The sequence below is a fragment of the Microcaecilia unicolor genome, chromosome 11, assembly GCF_901765095.1.
Source record: "Microcaecilia unicolor chromosome 11, aMicUni1.1, whole genome shotgun sequence".
Lineage (NCBI taxonomy): Eukaryota > Metazoa > Chordata > Amphibia > Gymnophiona > Siphonopidae > Microcaecilia > Microcaecilia unicolor.
The window spans coordinates 165,479,212-165,497,489 of record NC_044041.1 but is presented as its reverse complement, the minus strand read 5'-3'; the positions used below and the strand labels follow the sequence as shown (position 1 = coordinate 165,497,489).

At 45.7% G+C, this 18,278-nt stretch overlaps 1 long non-coding RNA gene across 1 annotated transcript in view; it reads right to left on the bottom strand.

Moving 5' to 3' along the window:
- The window catches only part of LOC115480579, a 128,870-nt gene extending 122,687 nt beyond the window's left edge, over positions 1–6,183 (bottom strand). Inside the window, exon 1 of the long non-coding RNA XR_003943845.1 lies at positions 6,056–6,183. This is a non-coding gene — a long non-coding RNA (uncharacterized LOC115480579). The remainder of the gene's footprint in view (positions 1–6,055) is intronic.
- Positions 6,184–18,278: the final 12,095 nt, after the last annotated feature.

Below are 18,278 nucleotides of genomic sequence, written 5' to 3'. Positions count from 1 at the left end.
GGGGATCTTGCCAGGTATTTGTGACCTGGATTGGCCACTGTTGGAAACAGGAAGCTGGGCTTGATGGACCTTTGGTCTGTCCCAGCATGGTAATACTTATGTACTTATCCCTTGGGTTTTTTCCCCTCATAAACCACTTTGCTGTCATTTGTCAGACACACACAAGGAATGACACCGACTGCACATACTATAGCTGGACATGTTTATCCACTCCTACCCTAGCTAAGAAAATATTCAGGCACTTTTATGACCTCATTTGCAACTTTCTTTAAATTAGTACCTTATTTTCTACTCCTGGTACACAATATATCTATCTATATATTCTATCTTTGCTTACACCCTATGTGTTCAAACTGTAATGTAGCATCCTATTTCATACTTCATATCGTTGTTTGAATATTTTTACTGCTGTAATTATCTATTGCTAATGTTTGACTTATTCTTGCTGTATACTACCTTGAGGGCCTCTTTTACTAAACTGCACTAGCGATTCATGCATGGCAAATGCAACGCAGCCCATTTAAAATGAATGGGCTACAGCGCATTTGCCATGCCGAGAATTGCTACTGCAGTTTAGTAAAAGAGGCCCTGAGCCAATTCCTTCAAAAAGGCGGTAAATAAATCCTAATAAATAAATTTGTATGAAAGGTGGTAAATCTATGTGAAAGATCCTGCCCTCTGCATGAGGGTCTTCGGGATCTTGCCTCCACCCTGGCCACTCAGCCTCCCGGCCCCCTGCAGTCCACAGGGCAGGGCTCAAAGAAAATAAACTCCCAAAAGGTAAAAGTCACCAAGCTCCTTTATTGTCAGGGCTTCACAGTTCAGTAACTTTCAAAAGGAATCCTGCAGCCCTTCAAATACAGTTGCTCCTGTTCTTCTCTCAGGGCCCAGGTACAGCAGGAACACAACCACGTCCCCTTTCAGCTGCTGCACAAATCAGTTGGAGCCAAATTAACAGTCCCCACAGATAGGTTCCTCTGTAGTCCAACTTCACTCAAAAAAGATGTCAGGAAGTATTTTTTCACGGAGAGGGTGGTGGATGCTTGGAATGCCCTCCCGCGGGAGGTGGTGGAGATGAAAACGGTAACGGAATTCAAAAATGCGTGGGATATGCATAAAGGAATCCTGTGCAGCAGGAATGGATCCTCAGAAGCTTAGCCGAAATTGGGTGGCGGAGCAGGTGGGGGAAGAGAGGTTGGTGGTTGGGAGGCGAGGATAGTGGAGGGCAGACTTATACGGTCCGTGCCAGAGCCGGTGATGGGGGGCGGGACTGGTGGTTGGGAGGCGGGAATTCAGTGTTGCCAGGTGGGCGGTTTTACCGCCCAATTGGGCGGTTTTCCGCGACCCGCCGCGGGAAATTTTTGCCCGCGGCGGGTTGCGGTTTTTTGGGCTGTTTTTGGCCTTCAGGGCGGTGTTTTCGGCCGCGGGGGGGCGGGTTAGTGACATTTTTGGGTGGGGTTAATGACGTTTTGGGCGGGGTTAGTGACGTGGGAGGCGGGGCCGATGACGTGGGAGGCGGGGCCGATGACGGGGAGGCGGGGCCGGTGACGTGAGAGGCGGGGCCGATGACGGGGAGGCGGGGCCGGTGACGTGGGAGGCGGGGCCGGTGACGGCGGGGGCGGGGTTGATGACGGCGGGGGCGGGGGTGATGACGCGGGGGTGGGGGTGTCAGGGGCGGGGTTTGTGTTTGGGCGGGTTTTGGGCTGTTTTTTGGGCTCGATCGGGCTGGAAAAAAATTTTCCACCTGGCAACCCTGGCGGGAAATACTGCTGGGCAGACTTGTACGGTCTGTGCCCTGAAAAAGGCAAGTACAAATCAAGGTAAGGTATACACATGAGTTTATCTTGTTGGGCAGACTGGATGGACCATGCAGGTCTTTTTCTGCCGTCATCTACTATGTTACTATGTTCACACCCCAAAAAGAATCCCTGTATCTTGTCCACCCCCACGGGGTTTCTGCAAACAGTTCAAACACACAGTTCTGTGGGCCTCAGCCCACCAAAAAGGAAGGAAAAAAAACACTGTAGCTTACTTTCCCCTCCCCCACACAAAAGAAGGTTTTGTTTTCCCAACAGTCAGTGTTGCCAGGTGGGCGGTTTTACCGCCCAATTGGGCGGTTTTCCGCGCCCCGCCGCGGGAAATTTTTGCCCGCGGCGGGTTGCGGTTTTTTGGGCGGTTTTTTAGGCTTCCGGGTGGCTTTTTGGGCGGCTTTTTGATTTTTTTCGGCCGCGGGGGGCGGGGTTAGTGACGTTTTTGGGCGGGGTTAGTGACGTGGGAGGCGGGGCCGATGACGTGGGAGGCGGGGCCGATGACGTGGGAGGCGGGGCCGATGACGTGGGAGGCGGGGCCGATGACGGGGAGGCGGGGCTGATGACGGGGAGGCGGGCCCGATGACGTGGGAGGCGGGGCTGATGACGGGGAGGCGGGCCCGATGACGTGGGAGGCGGGGCCGGTGACGGCGGAGGCGGGGCCGGTGACGCGGGGGTGGGGGTGTCAGGGGCGGGGTTTGTGTTTGGGCGGGTTTTGGGCTGGTTTCTGGCCCGGATTGGGCTGGAAAAAAAATTTCTACCTGGCAACCCTGCCAACAGTTCAAAATCCACAGTGCTCAATGCCTTAGCACTCAGTTCAGACACACAGTCTCTTCAAAGAACACAGCCTGAACTCCTTTGGGAAAGAGGAAAAGATCCCCCCCTTTCTGGGTTACTCTATTACTTCACTGACCCTCCTCCCGCATGACCTTTCCCCTTTCCACTTTCAGCCCAGCTCTGACACCAAGAGTTCACCTGGTTTTTCAGTTTAGCTTTCAAGGCATGAGCCCAGGCAGAAAGGTCCATGGGTTCCTCAGAGCCTGCCTCCTGCTCCTTCTCTCCAGCAGCTTGCCAGTCCATGGGCTCATTCTCCTCTACTCTGGGCGGCTGTTCCCAGGGTTGCCAGCTGGGAAAAATTTTCCCAGCCCAAAACAGCAGTAAACCGGCCCAAAAACCGCCCGTAGCCAATCCCCGTCTTCCGCATCACCGAACCCCGCCCCGCATCACTAACCCCGCCTCCGACATCACTAGCCCCACCCCCTACATCATCGCTGATGTCAGCCCCGCCCCTAAAAGGCTTCTATTGGTCCAATTTGGACCAATAGAAGCCCCGGAAAAGCTTCTATTGGACCGAATTGGACCAATAGAAGCCCCGGAAAAAACCGCCGAACTCGCACAGCAGCGACGGGAAAACCGCCCAAAAAACCGCATCCCACGGCCAGCGAAATTTTCCCGCCACCGCTGGCTAAAACCCGCCCAATTGGGCGGTAAAATCGCCCACCTGGCAACCTTGGCTGTTTCTCTCTTACTTGATTATGTTCCAGGTGCCCCTCCCTTGCCTTGTCAGAGCCTTCTCCCAGGGAATGCTGGGGCCAATAATCCCTATACCAGGGTTTTCCCCGGGGATGCTGGGAAATGTAGTCCTTCTCCCACCTCCATTTTCTAGGGGGCACTACCTTTTCCCTTCTCTCTCTCTCTCTCTCTGAGGAATGATTAAAGGTAAGGCTCTGCTCTGTCTCCCTCGGCTCTTGAGCCTCCTTCCTTCTCCTCCCTCCATCTGTTCAAAACCCTTATCCTCCCCTTCACACCTAACCTAACCTAACCTAACCTAACCTAACCAGAGCCAGTGTTAAACATGCTGGGGCCTGGGGCAGAAATTTGGGAAGGCTTTTTCTCCTTCATCTTCAGACAAGCTTGAAGACCCCATGTAGCTTGGGAGCCCAGGACAATTGCCTTGTTGACACCTCCCTAACGCCATGCTGAACCTAACCTACTCTTCCTAGAACTGGGATAGGCAGGTTCAGTGGTGTAACCAGAGGTAGGGCTGGGTTGACTTTGGCCCATCCACTTTTGCCTCAGGCCTACTCAGCAGCAAGGTGCAGCATCCCTAAGGCCCCCAGGTGAAGAAAAGTGGAGTTGCCCCTACATAAAGTTTGGCAGCCAGCAACAGCGCTTTGTAGCACCAACACTGGCAGTGCGTGCAAGCATGCTCAGTTCATGGGCGAATTGAAACATGCTTGCGGTGCTGGCGTCGGCAACTCAAAGTGCTGCCGCCAACTGTCACTGAATTTCTTCAGCTGGCGGAGCTTGGGGACCCTACTAGCCAAGGTACTTTTCATTTGAATTTTAATGGGGGGAAGGGGCAGAAGAAATGGGGAGACTAGTGCTGACCCATGTTAACTATTGGCCTCCTCCAAAAAGCATGTCTTAAAAAAATACATCCAGGCTTGCTTCAGAGCAAGTGAACAATAAATCAACATTCCCATCACCAGGCTAAATTTTTGAAGAGAAACTCCAGGGAGAGAATTTCTCCTTTGAAAATGAGATTGCTCACGTGGGTACATTGTACTCATGAACCTGAAAGCCCTGTGGGGCATAAAATTGCCCTCAAATTGTTGGACTATCTGGATACTCTGCATCCACTGAAGAATAATCTTGCTCTTCCCAGTCGTAAGGACATTACATGTTCTGTGCTGAAGTGATGTAATACAATCTGCTCCATATGGTTAATTAAAGCTAGTGTGGCTAAAGTGACATTTGATTTCTTTAATAGTGAAAACTACAACCACCTCTCCCTTATCTGTAGCTTTGGGATGATATCCTGATTTTCCTTCATTGATTTGATTGCCAGGTATTTTTTTTTTCTTTACTTCATGAAAGATATCAAAGTGCAATAAAAGAGCTTTTGCAGTAACATGAACTCCTAGTGGTAGTAGTACAAGATCACTAGGGGCAGCATTTTAGAGATGGTGCTACCTGGGCAGGAACGACTGGAGATCACTCCTGCCCAGTGACCCATTGGACCGCCAGGTACAGGCTGTTGGCCTCCAGGTGTGGGAGGTCAGGGGATGTTCAGGAGTGGGAGGGATGAGGATCAAGGGGGTTGGGTGAAGATTGGTGAAGTGGGATTGAGGATCAGGGGATCAGGTGAAGATCAGGGGTGGATGGATTGAGGATCAGGTTGAGTTGCTAACTGAATGGCTCTTTTAGCAGCGGCCCAAAAGCATTAAGCTACGGCTTTGAAGCCCAGGGCTCCTGGGTGGTAAAATAACCCCAGCTAAAAGCATCCAGGGCACACTGTAAGCTGTAGTATAGTGTTTATATAGTAATGCAAAACATGTAAACCGCTTTGTTCCGAAATAATAAAACAGTGTTTCAAATACAATAAAACACGCACAGCAGCTCATTAAATATCACTGCATTAGAGCCCTTTAAGGGGAAATGGGACTTGATATACAGCCTTTCTGTGGTTTTTGCAACTACATTCAAAGTGGCTTATATAGTATATACAGGGGCAATGGAGGGTTAAGTGACTTGCCCAGACTCACAAGGAGCTGCAGTGGGAATTGAACCCACCTTCCCAGAATCAAGGTCCCTGTACTAACCATTAGGTTACTCCTCCTCTCGTTATGTTAAGGGGAAAATAATCTGCTGGATTCTATATAGTGCACCTAGAGATCTGCACTGAAATCCAGGCATATTCTGTAGCAACCCGTGTAACTTAATTTGCTTAACAAGCAAATCAGCATTGATAACAACACTTAGCAAGCAATAGTGAGCACAAATTGACAATAATTAGAATTTTCGCACATAACTTGCTGAACGTATTCTGTAATGTACTGTGCCTAAATTCTAATGCGCATAGTTCAAAAGGGTGTTGCTATGGGCGGGGAAATGGGCATTTCCATGCGTTATAGAATATGGCCCAGTGCGCTTAAATCTACACAAAGGGATTTACGCCACATTTTCGTTGGTGTAAATGGAGGTGCTTGGATATCAACTAAGCATATTCTATATACCGTGCGTAAATCTAGGCGCCACTTACAGAATACGCTTAGGCAGAAATGTTTACTGCACAGATTTTTTTAGGCGCCTTATACAGAATCTGGCCCAATGCAACTTAAGGCCTTAATGCAACTTCATAAGTTCCACCTTAAATGGTAACAAATTCTGAAGGTAATTCTGAGCAATCTGAAAATGGCCTTTGCTGTGGGCATATAAAACATGTCCACAATTTCACAACATACCTGCTATGAGCTGAGTCCTCAGTCCAGAATTGCAACGTTCTGCATTTTCAAAACTGTGCACATTATTTTTGTTAGAAAAAGTATTTCCCGAAAAAAGCAGATGCAAGACTCTGCAGGCACCTTGCCCTTTGTCAGTTTGCGAAATGAAAGTATATGTTGTACTTTCACTTTCGAGAGCAAAGAGCATTGGTAAAGAGTATTCAGGAACTTTGTAGCATTGCAGGCACTTTGAGACTTGCTTTGTCCACTTTTAGTTTTTATCTAGGCTAGTGCTATGAGGCCGCTGAACTGCAGCTGATGAGTCAGTAGGCTGCCCAGAACCCGCTGTATTTGTACTTTAATCAGAGAAACAAGTGTTTGCTAGGATCAGAAAGCAGGCGCCTTCCACTGCAGCAAACGCAGTTGCCTTCACTATTGCAGCCCAAATCTCTGTTTACATTTTAAACAATATCAGGGTCGATATTCAAATGGCAGCGGTGAGCAGTTATTTTAGTAGCCATTGTCGTTATTCCTGAATATTCAATGCCGGGCCACATATGCGGTTAAGTGCAGTCAGTAGTGGCTAAGAAAGCAAATAGAATGTTAGGAATTATTAGGAAAGGATAATAATGGATAATAAAACTGAGAATGTTATAATGCCATTCTATCACTTAATGGTGTGACCGCAGCTCAAATACTGTGTGCAGTTCTGGTCACCGCATCTGAAAAAAAGATATAGTGGAATTAGAAAAGGTACAGAGAAGGGTGACAAAAATGATAAAGGGGATGGAATGACTTCCCTATGAGGAAAGGCTAAAGCGGCTAGTGCTTTTCAGCTTGGAGAAAAGACGGCTGAGGAGAGTGGAACGGGTGGACATGAATCACTTGTTTACTCTCTCCAAAAATACTAGGACTAGAGGGCACACAATGAAGCTATAAAGTAGTAAATTTAAAACAAAGCAGAGAAAATATTTCTTCACTCAGCATGTAATTAAACTCTGGAATTCTTTGCCAGAGAATATGGTAAAAGCAGTTAGCTTAGCAGGGTTTAAAAAAGGTTTGGCTAATTTCCTAAAAGTCCATAAGCCATCATTAAGATGGATTTGGGAAAATCCACTGCATATTCTAGGATAAGCAGCATAAAATCTGTTTTACTGTTCTGGGATCTTGTCAGGTACTTGTGACCTGGATTGGCCACTGTTGAAAACAGGATACTAGGCTTGATGGACCTTCGGTCTATCCCAGTATGGCAATGCTTATGTTCTTAAGTGACACCACATAAAGACAGGAGTGACTTTTATGCATACCTCTGGACAGCCCATAAAATAGCCCTTAGTGGTCTGTGGTGATGTTCAGCAGCATTAACCAGTTAAGTGCCACTGAATGTCAGCAGATAGCCCTCCATGGTTAAATCGCTTTGAATATTGACCTCATTACATTTTATGCTTTTTTTTCAACTTAGCTACTTTAGACCTGCACTGAGATTAATTATTGTATTAGTTACTGTTGTGTTCAAAAGAAGAGAAGCTGATGAATAATGTCATCCAATGGCTGGGTGCAATGCATTCCCAGAAAAAGAGGCAATAAAAAGCCCTAAAACCACGAACAATTCCCTTTCCCATCTCTATAGGTATTTGTATTTAAAGGGTAATTTAAACTCCAAATAATCCAAAAATAGTAAAGTTGAAAATGCTGCTGTAGGGCTGTTGTTCTTAATCTATTCCTGGTGGACTACCTAGCCAGCCGGGGTTTCAAGATATCCCCAATGAATATGCAGTATTTTAGTGCTAGTATTTAGTAGTTTCTATATTACTAGCCGTTAAGCCTGTTAAAACGGGTGAGATTTCCAACTACCCTCCTCGCCGCCGCTCCCTCCCCCCTCCGTGCCGGGCCCCCTGCATTGACCCGACAGCGCCTCTCACCTCCGTGTGAAAGTGCTGCAGGTGAGAGGCGCTGTCAGGTCAGTGCAGGGGGCCCGATATGGAGGGGGGCGGGAGCGGCGGCGGGGATGGGGGGGGGAGGGTGGAGGTTGGTGCGCGCGATGTTCGTTTCCAGGCTCCAGCAGCAGCGTCAGCGTCCGACAGTTCGACTTCATTTCCCTCTCTGTTCTGCCCTCTGACATCATCACTTGAGTCGGTCACTTGCCATTTATATGTTTGATTGTCAGGTTTAGGCAGTGTGCATTACATCTGATATATATGTTTGAAATTTTGCACAATAGGATGAAATTCAATTTAGAATATGCATGTTAGAATGATGAGATATTGAATTTTAGCTAGTATTTTTCATAGGATAATAAAGTTTTTTGAATGTTATCATAGTTGTTTGTATATTATAAATATGACGAATATGCATGAGATACATTCATATTCGTATTCATTGTGGATGTCCTGAAAACTAGATTAGCCAGGCAGTAACCACTCTGCCCTCTAATGGCAAAAGGAAGCAAGTGGCAAAGCTCATATTTTGAGAAAACCAGGGAAAACATGTTTTGAACTGCAGTAATTAGTTTATGCTGTCAGGTAAACTTTCACAAAAAGGACCCTCTACGGCATTTATGCCCAGATGCTATACGAATCAGCGCTGGAGGCTTACCGCCACAACAGCGCTGAGAAATTACTTCCTCATGCTCAAAACTAATAGCATGCAGATGATATGCATGCTGTGTGCTTCAAGCATGAGGAAGTAAAGCGGGAGGACGGTGCCGGGTGCATGCGCTGAAGAGTTCTGCATCAAGCACGCCAGAAAGGAGGAGGGAAGGAGGAGAAAGAAGTGCAGCTTTCATAGGAGTTCAGGTGGGCTCAGTATTACCAACACCAGTGGTCCAGAGTCATTGAAAAACTGCTCTTCTCTTGAGATTTCGGGAGTCTAATTATTATGTTGCCACTCTAAAGCCACAGATCAGGCTCACACAGCTGCTCCATTCCTGCTTCGAAACAATCGGGACCCTGTTAAGGAATTTGTCAGTCTAGTCTGCTTTCCCTCCTGCCCTAACGCCAGCTTAGGGTTAAGGTGTTACAGCGCCATTGTTCAGCGTGCATGGGGCAGCTTCGAGAAATGAGTGCATCAGCATACACTAGAATGCATAAGCATGCTACTTGTGTTGATAGGCTGAGAATTCATTTGTTCCCGTGCTCCATGGTTTTGAACATTAAGTGCAGGGTAATGCGGGCGCTAGTCCGGCACTAATGGCCTCTAGCACCCATGTTTACCTCTGAGCATTGGGGTCTTAGGGGGTCTTTTACAAAGCCATGCTAGTGTTTCTAGCTCGCAGTACAAATCAGCTGACGGTAAACGCTCACACACCCATGGGCATCTCAGCTTTTACCCCCAGCTGATTTTTACCGCGAGCTAAAAATGCTAGCACAGCTTTGTAAAAGACCCCCTTAGTTTGTTTCATCATTTCTTTTCAAACTCCCTCCCAGGCAGCCTGCAGGGAAGAGGAGGGCTTTCAATACCATCTCTATGCTGATGACTCCCAAATTTACTTCTCTACCCCTGAAATCTCAACCAACATCCAGTCCAAGGTTTCAGCCTGCCTATCTGACATAGCTGCCTGGATGTCCCAACGTCATCTAAAACTCAACATGGCCAAAACTGAGCTTCTCATCTTTCCCCCTAAGCCTACCTCTCCTCTCCCCCCTTTCTCTATTTCTGTGGACGGCACTCTCATTCTCCCTGTCTCATCAGCCCGTAACCTTGGGGTCATCCTTGACTCCTCTCTCTCCTTCTCTGCTCATATTCAACAGATTGCCAAATCCTGTCGTTTCTTCCTCTATAGCATTAGCAAAATCCATCCCTTCATCTCTGAGCACTCTACCAGAACCCTTATCCACACTCTTATCACCTCTCGTCTTGATTATTGTAACCTGCTTCTCACCGGCCTCCCTCTTAGCCATCTCTCTCCTCTTCAATCAGTCCAAAACTCTGCTGCGCGACTCATTTTCCGCCAAAGTCGCTATGCTCACATTAGCCCCCTCCTTAAGTCACTTCACTGGCTCCCTATCTGTTTCCATATTCAGTTCAAGCTTCTCTTATTGACCTATAAGTGTATTCACTCTGCTGCTCCCCAGTACCTCTCTACTCTCGTCTCTCCCTACGCCCCCCCTCGAATACTCCGTTCTGTAGATAAATCTCTCTTATCCGTTCCCTTCTCCTCTACTGCTAATTCTAGACTTTGTTCCTTTTGTCTTGCTGCACCCCACGCCTGGAATAGACTTCCCGAGCCTGCGCGTCTAGCCCCATCTTTGGCCGTTTTCAAGTCCAAACTTAAAGCCCACCTCTTTACCACTGCTTTTGACTCCTAACCACTATTCACTTGCCCTGTCCTTTAACCTCACCTATTATTCCCTTACCCTTAATTGTTATTATTATTATTAGCATTTGTATAGTGCTACCAGACGCACGCAGCGCTGAACACCTGATACAAAGAGACCGTCCCTGCTCAATAGAGCTTACAAATCTAAAAAATACAGACAGACAAGACAATTAAGGGCGAGGGAAGTACTGGGTGAGAAGGAACAAGGGGAGGGCAATTGAGTAGTGGCTAGGAGCCAAAAGCAGTGGTGAAAAGGTGGGTTTTCAGCATAGATTTGAAAACAGGTAGAGATGGAGCTAGACGTACAGGCTCAGGAAGTCTATTCCAGGCATAAGGTGCCGCGAGGGAAAAGGAACAAAGCCTGGAGTTAGCAGTGGAGGAGAAGGGGGACGACGAGAGAGATTTGTCCAGTGAGCAGAGTTCACGGGGAGGAATGTAGGGAGAGATGAGAGAAGAGAGGTAATGGGGGGCTGCAGAATGGATGCATTTAAAGGTCAGTAAGAGAAGTTTGAACTGTATGCAGAAGCGGACAGGGAGCCAGTGAAGTGACTTGAGGAGTGGGCTAGTGTGGGTACAACGAGTTTGGTGGAAAATAAGTCGTGCTGCAGAATTTTGGACAGACTGGAAAGGAGAGAGATGGCTGAGTGGAAGACCAGTGAGAAGCAAATTGCAATAATCCAAGCGAGAGGTGACAAGGGTTTGGATAAGGGGTCTGGTAGCGTATTCAGAAAGGAAGGGGCGAATTTTGCTAATGTTGTAGATAAAGAAACGACAGGTTTTGGCGATCTGAATATGCGCAGAGAAGAAGAGAGAGGAATTGTTCTGTTTATCTGTCTTATCTAGATTGTAAGCTCTTTGAGCAGGGACTGTCTTTTTAGTGTATGGTGTACAGCGCTGCGTATGCCTTGTAGCGCTATAGAAATGATAAATAGTAGTAGTAGTAGGAGGGGAAGGGGTGAGTCTGAAGCAGAGAAGAGAACAGTCACTGCTCTCTAAACCAGGCCCCGATGTTTAAAGCTCTGGTGCTACAGCCAACACTGCAAACCCCATAATGCAAAAACAGCACAGAAACCCTAGCCCTGCAATGCTCAAAGCAAATGACATTCAAATTTTATGCGCGCTAGTAAACCAAAAGCAAGGGGAGGAATGCGATGCACACAAACGTTTCACAGTAAGCGCAGCTCTTGTGCACATACACTGGAAATCCAGGAGTGCAAGCACACATTGGCACCATTCTTCTGTGCCTTTAAATATAAGCTTTTCAAAAATTGTTTGCACTTAAATTTTTGAAAGACTCATATTTAAGCTCAGGTCAACAGGAGCCAATGTGTGCTTTCACTTTCGGTTGTGCTTGGATTCACACACACCTGTTTCTCACCATCAGCACTTAGAGGCCGCACAGGCTTCCTTCTGCTTTGAAAAGAGCACAAAATCGGTAGTTTAATGTGAGCAATACAGAAGAAATCCTCTCCTTGAAACCTATCCCCAAGCTGGCGGTAAAGTTTTCAGCGTTAAGGCCAGCATTTGCTTCTGCACTGTCTTCTCAACTGCCTCTAACACTGGCGTTAGCTTTTGACCATTGGGCCCCCTGACTCTCTACTCCTGTTGCTCCTTCCCCAGCCCACCCCAATCCCTCCCCAGTTCCACAGTTCCAAAACTTTTAGGCAAAAAATTAAGATCTGCTTCAAACAAAGAAAACAGCTTTTCAAGTAGAAACATTTTTATTCCCAAACCACAGAGACAACTTAATTTTGAACACCATGTTTTGAGTTTGCAGGTGTCCACTGTTATACTGTAGTTCTCTTGGAACCTGGACAAAGAGGCCTCAGTGAGGCTTCGAGGGAAGCCGCTCTGTCCCTGGAAAGCAGAAGTTGCATAATGCAGCATTTTGATATTAAAAGGGCTTGGATGGGGGGCCCTGTGTTCTCGTGACTCACTGTATATGCTCAAAAGGGAAAAAAATGAAGAAGTGGGATTTTCTCTCCCCACTTTCGCAACGGCGACATCTCTCTTGCGAGATGCCAGGCACTCAAATTACCAGTCACCCCTCCCGTTCCCCTTCCCTTTTAGCAGTCCTGTGTCACTGAGGCCATGTAATGCTTATTGAGGGGGGCTGGGCCGATGAGGGTTTTGCAGGGGGTGGGGGAAAGAACACCATGGGAACAAGAGATTTTAGATATGACTTTTGCTCACATGAAAGTCACAAGCTATTTCACAAAGCAAAAAAAACAAAATACAGAACACATGCCCCCCTCTCTCCTTCTGTCTACTGTTCAAGCCTTTCTTTTCTTAAGACCATTGTTTTTCTTTTTGGGCCCAGCAGTTTCTTCCTGCTTCTTTGAGTTTGCAACTCAGTTGGAACTGGCCAGAGCTAGTATAGGCAGCATTACAGGCTGTGCATACATTGCATTCAGCATCTTCACACAATTTTAATGAAAGATTCATTAGAAGAATAGCTGTATGTGTGGTCCTTGTAGCCCTCCCCAATCCTGCAGGGCTCCTTGCTGGGTTCTCTGTATGCTAGTGCCTCCAAGGCCTCTTGGGGTACCTTTCTTCCTATCCACCCATGGCCCCTTGCAGGCTGTTCTCTCTCCTAATCTCCTCCAAGCTCACCCCAGGTGAACCAAGCAGGCAGATCCAGTCTCCTTTCCACATTGCATCCATGGACTTGTAGTTCTAATGTTCTTAGAAAAATTAATGAGACAACGAGAACTACAAATCTATGTGGAATGGGGTCAAACCTGGAAGTGCTTAGCCTGTTTAGTTGTCTGGGGTAGGGTGGCAGCCCTACCTCTACATCACTGCCCCTTCCCAACTCAGATCCCTACATCCTGGGTCATTTCCCTCCTACTCACTCCCCTCATGATTCCATCCCAGATGTTTTCCCTCATGGCCACTTTCTGGATCCTTTCTTCCTCTCCATTAACCCTATTAGTAGCTTTCTGGCAATAGGAGGGAAAATCAGTGAGGAGCCTGTGCTCACATGCCCTGCAGTGGCTCCACTCTGCCACGGGCTTCCCAGGCAAAGGAAGCCCATGTGAGATGAAGGGGTTAGGCCACTGAGAGGTCTATGGGCATGCACTGGCTAACAGGCTCCTTGCTGAATTTCCCTCATATTTCCTCAGTGCTGCGGAATCACTTGAGGATCCATCTGCTAGATTAGGGCAGAAGCATAGACACACTTGGGCCTGGACTGGCCTGGACCCATCCACTTTTCCCTCAGGCCCATCCAGCAGCAAGTTGCATCATGGTAGGGATCCCCAAGCCCTACCGGCTGAACAAACCTGGAGTTGCTCATCCTCAGCGGCAGCACTTTAAACCACTGTTGCTGTCATGGTGAGCATGCTCAGACCTCACAGAGTGCTTCCTTGTGAGATCATCATTCGACAGCACCCTCCTGTCAGTACACAACATACAGGTGGTGCTGGCGACAGTGGCTTGAAGGAAAAAGAGGTTAGTCTTTATAAACTACAAGGGATCACTGGTATAAGCTGGAAAAGCTAAGAGAAGCTGGTAGAGTAGTCAGGAAAGCAAAGATGCAAATGGAAGAAAAAATAGCCAATACGGTAAAATGAGAGGACAAGACAAATTTTTAGATATGTTAGTGATAGGAGGAAGTGCAAAAGTGGCATTGTGAGACTCAAAGGTGAAGGAGAGGAATATATAGAAGTTGGTAAAGATTAGGGCTGTACCGAATATTCATATTCAATTTTATTCAGCCCCAAATACATTATTTGTATTCGGCTCATAGTGATTTAAATTCGAACACAAATAATTCAGGGCTCTACTGTGCTAAATCCTACTGAATAAACACTTGATCTCTGATTTCACGTTGCTTCTTTTATTATTTGCTATGTTAAATCTCAATGCCCATTATTCATATTCCTCAAAAAGAGAATACTATAAAACCAAAATAGGACTAGACTACAAAGATGCACATAAATTATACCAACTCGTGAATAAACTAATAGACACCACACCGGTTACCACATCCAGCACAGACACCCCATCGGCAGACCAACTTGCCAAATACTTCAATGAAAAAATTACAAAACTTCGATCCACATTACCACTCAATACCACTGACCACGAAAATTTAAGGATTGCCTGGACCCAACTCCCGGTGAATACCCAACAGATCGAACCTGGAGTAACTTCGAGCTGCTAACTAAAGAAACAATCACTCAAGCACTCAACAAATTCTCCAAAACCCACTCCAAACTGGATATTTGCCCCAGTAGCCTAAGGTTCGCCCCCACACGCTTCATAACAGACCTCACGTCACACCCGAACTATATGCTACAACACGGACTTTTCCCCAAGGACAAAGGAAACATATTACTTACACCCATACCCAAAGACTTAAAGAAAAAATTAAATGACACAACCAACTATTGACCAGTAGCATCCATCCCCCTGATAGTAAAACTAATGGAAAGTATGGTAGCCAAACAACTTACCAACTACCTAAACAAATTCACAATACTACATGAATCACAGTCAGGATTTCGATCCAACCATAGCACTGAAACAGTGCTAACCACTCTCATAACCAAATTTAAACAACTAATTGCAACTGGAAACAATGTGCTGCTCCTACAATTTGATATGTCCAGCGCGTTCAACATGGTCAGCCACCAAATACTCTCGAACATCCTAGACTACTTCGGAATTGAAGGAAACGTACTAAGATGGTTTAAAGGCTTCTTAACAGCATGAACTTATCAAGTGATTTCAAACTCAGAAACGTCAACACCATGGAAACCTGAATGCGGAGTACCACAAGGATCACCGCTCTCACCGACCCTTTTTAACTTAATGATGACACCTTTAGCCAAATCACTATCCAACCAAGGACTCAATCCGTACATCTATGCAGACGATGTCACGATATACATCCTGTTCAAACAAGATATAACCGAAATCACAAATGAAATCACACACAGCCTCCAAATAATGAACTCATGGGCGGACGCATTCCAATTAAAGCAGAAAAAGCACAATGTCTCATCCTGTCCTCACAATACAATACAAACAAACCCAATACCATTAACACCCTAGATTACACCCTTCCGATCTCAGACAGCCTGAAAATTTGGGGAGTCACAATTGACCGAAATCTCACACTCAAGGACCAAGTGAAAAATACAGCAAAGAAAATGTTCTACTCAATGTATTCCGCAGCTTAGTACAATCAATGGTGCTAAGCCATATAGATTACTGCAATGCCATTTATGCCGGATGCAAAGAACAAATCATTAAGAAGTTTCAAACCGCTCAAAACACAGCAGCCAGACTCATATTTGGGAAAGCGAAATACGAAAGTGCCAAAACCCTAAGAGAAAAACGACACTGGCTCCCATTAAAAGAAAGAATTGCATTCAAAGTTTGCACCCTGGTACACAAAATCGTTCACGGGGAAGCCCCAACCTATATGTCAGATCTCATAGACTTGCCTACCAGGAATGCAAAAAGATCAGCACGCACATTCCTTAATCTACACTACCCTAACTGTAAAGGGCTAAAATATAAATCCACATACACGACCAGTTTCTCATACATTTGCACGCAGCTATGGAACGCACTACCGAAGGCCATAAAAACAACGCAAGACCTAACTATCTTCCGAAGGCTACTGAAAACTGATCTGTTCAAGAAGGCATACCATAAACATCCATCTTAAACACTAAATAATAAGACTTTACGCGATCTAGACAAAACCGAAATCTTATCACTTGACTGATTAACCTCTTTGCTAGAAATGAACAACCACTAATACTTTAATCCTTATGTCGAATATGATCTCTTTAGTCGATGACCTAATGTATGTTACAATCCGAGCTATTATTCAGGAACCTTCATGCAATACCATAATGTATTCTTCTTTACCATGTATGTATGCACGTAGTATATAGATATACCATGATCTATTCCATGTGTTTACGTTCCATGTATGCTACCATGTATGTATGCACCTTAACGCAATACCATTTGTAATTCTGTTACCTGGAAATGGCAACCGCCATTACGGCAAATGTAAGCCACATTGAGCCTGCAAATTGGTGGGAAAATGTGGGATACAAATGCTACAAATAAATAAATAAATATTCAGCTGATTTTTCATTATTCGTATTCGACCGAATAGTAACATATGCTATTTAGTACAGCTCTAGTATAGATAAGGCAGAATTGCTTAACAAATATTTTTGTTCTGTGTTCAAAGCTGAAGGGACAGGAGCAGGACCACAGAAGACAAACACATATAAGAAAGGAGGTGTGGTAGTCCCTGCACAATTTTCAGAGGACTGTGTTTGTGAGGAGCTAGCTAAACTAAAGGTGGACAAAGCGATGGGGCTGGATGGCACTCATCAAAGGGTACTGAGGGAAGTTCTGGCAGCTCTGCTGGCTGACCTTTTCAATGCTTCTTTAGAGTTGGGAATGATCCTGGAGGACTGGACAAGGGCAAATTTGGTCGCTCTCCAAAAAAAGTGGAAGTAACTAAGAGGTTGGGAACTAAAGGCTGGTAAGTAAATTAATAGAAATGCTTTTAAAATGGAGAACAGTGAAGCTTCTAGATCCAATGGATTGCAGGACCCAAGGCAATATGGTTTCACTAGAGGCAGGTCTTCTCAGACAAATTTGAATAATGTCTTTGATTGGGTGACCAGAGAGTTTGATTGAGGGAGAGCACTAGATGTGGTGTATTTAGATTTTAGCAAAACTAAAGGTTTTGCATAGACAACTAATAAATAAACATTGAGCCTGCCATGAGTGGGAAAGCGCGGGGTACAAATGTAACAAAAATCAAAAAAATAAAAAAATAAACTGAGTCCCCTTGGTATAAGCCCTAAAGTGACTGACTGGGTTAAGAACTGGTTGAGTGGAATGTGACAGAGGGTAGTGATAAATGGAGCTCACTCTCAGGAAAGTGATGTTACCAGTGGTGTGCTGCAAGGTTAAATTCTTGGGCCGGTTCTTTTAAACTTGTTGTAAGCAAAATTGCTAAAGGATTGTCTGGTAAGGTTTGCCTCTTTGTGGATGATATAAAAATCTGCAATAGGGTATATACCCCTGATACTGTGGATAACATGAGGAAGGACCTAGCGAAGATTGAAGAATGATCCAAACGTTGGCAACTAAGATTTAATGCTAAAAAATGCAGGGTCATGCATTTGGGCTGCATAGAGAACAGTACAGTGTACGGGGTGAAGAACTTTTGTGCACGAAAAAAGGAGCGGAACTTCGGTGTGATTGTATGTGATGATCTTAAGATGGACAAATAGGTAGAAATGTTGATGGCGAAAGCTAGCAGGATGCCAGGGTGCATAGGGAGAGGAATGGCCATTAGGAAAAAGCAGGTGACGATGCCCCTGTATAATTCTGGTGAGACCTCATTTAGAATATTGTGTATAATTCTAGAGACTACACCTTCAAAAAGATATAAATAGGATGGAGTTGGTTCAGAGGGTGGCTACTAAAATGGTCAGTGGTCTTCATCATAAAGTGTATGGGGACAGTCTTAAAGATCTCAATTTGTTTACATTGGAAGAAATATAGAAGAGGAGAGATATGATCGAGACATTTAAATACCTACGTGGCATAAATGCACAAGAGGTGAGTCTCTTTCAATTGAAAGGAAGCTCTGAAAGAGGAGGCATAGGATGAAAGTATCCTGAGGAAATATTTCTTCATGGTGGTGAATTTGTGGAACAGCCAACCCGGTGGAAGTGGTGGAGACGAAAACCGTATCTGAATTCAAGAAAGCTTTGGGCAAGTACATACACAGGATCTCTAAGGGAGAGGAAGGGATAATATGGAATGGATGGGCAGACTGGATAGGCCATTTGGTCTTTATCTGTCTTCATTTTTCTCTGTTTCTATGTTTCATTGCCCTAATCACTAGACCTTCCCTTTTCCCTCTTGGAA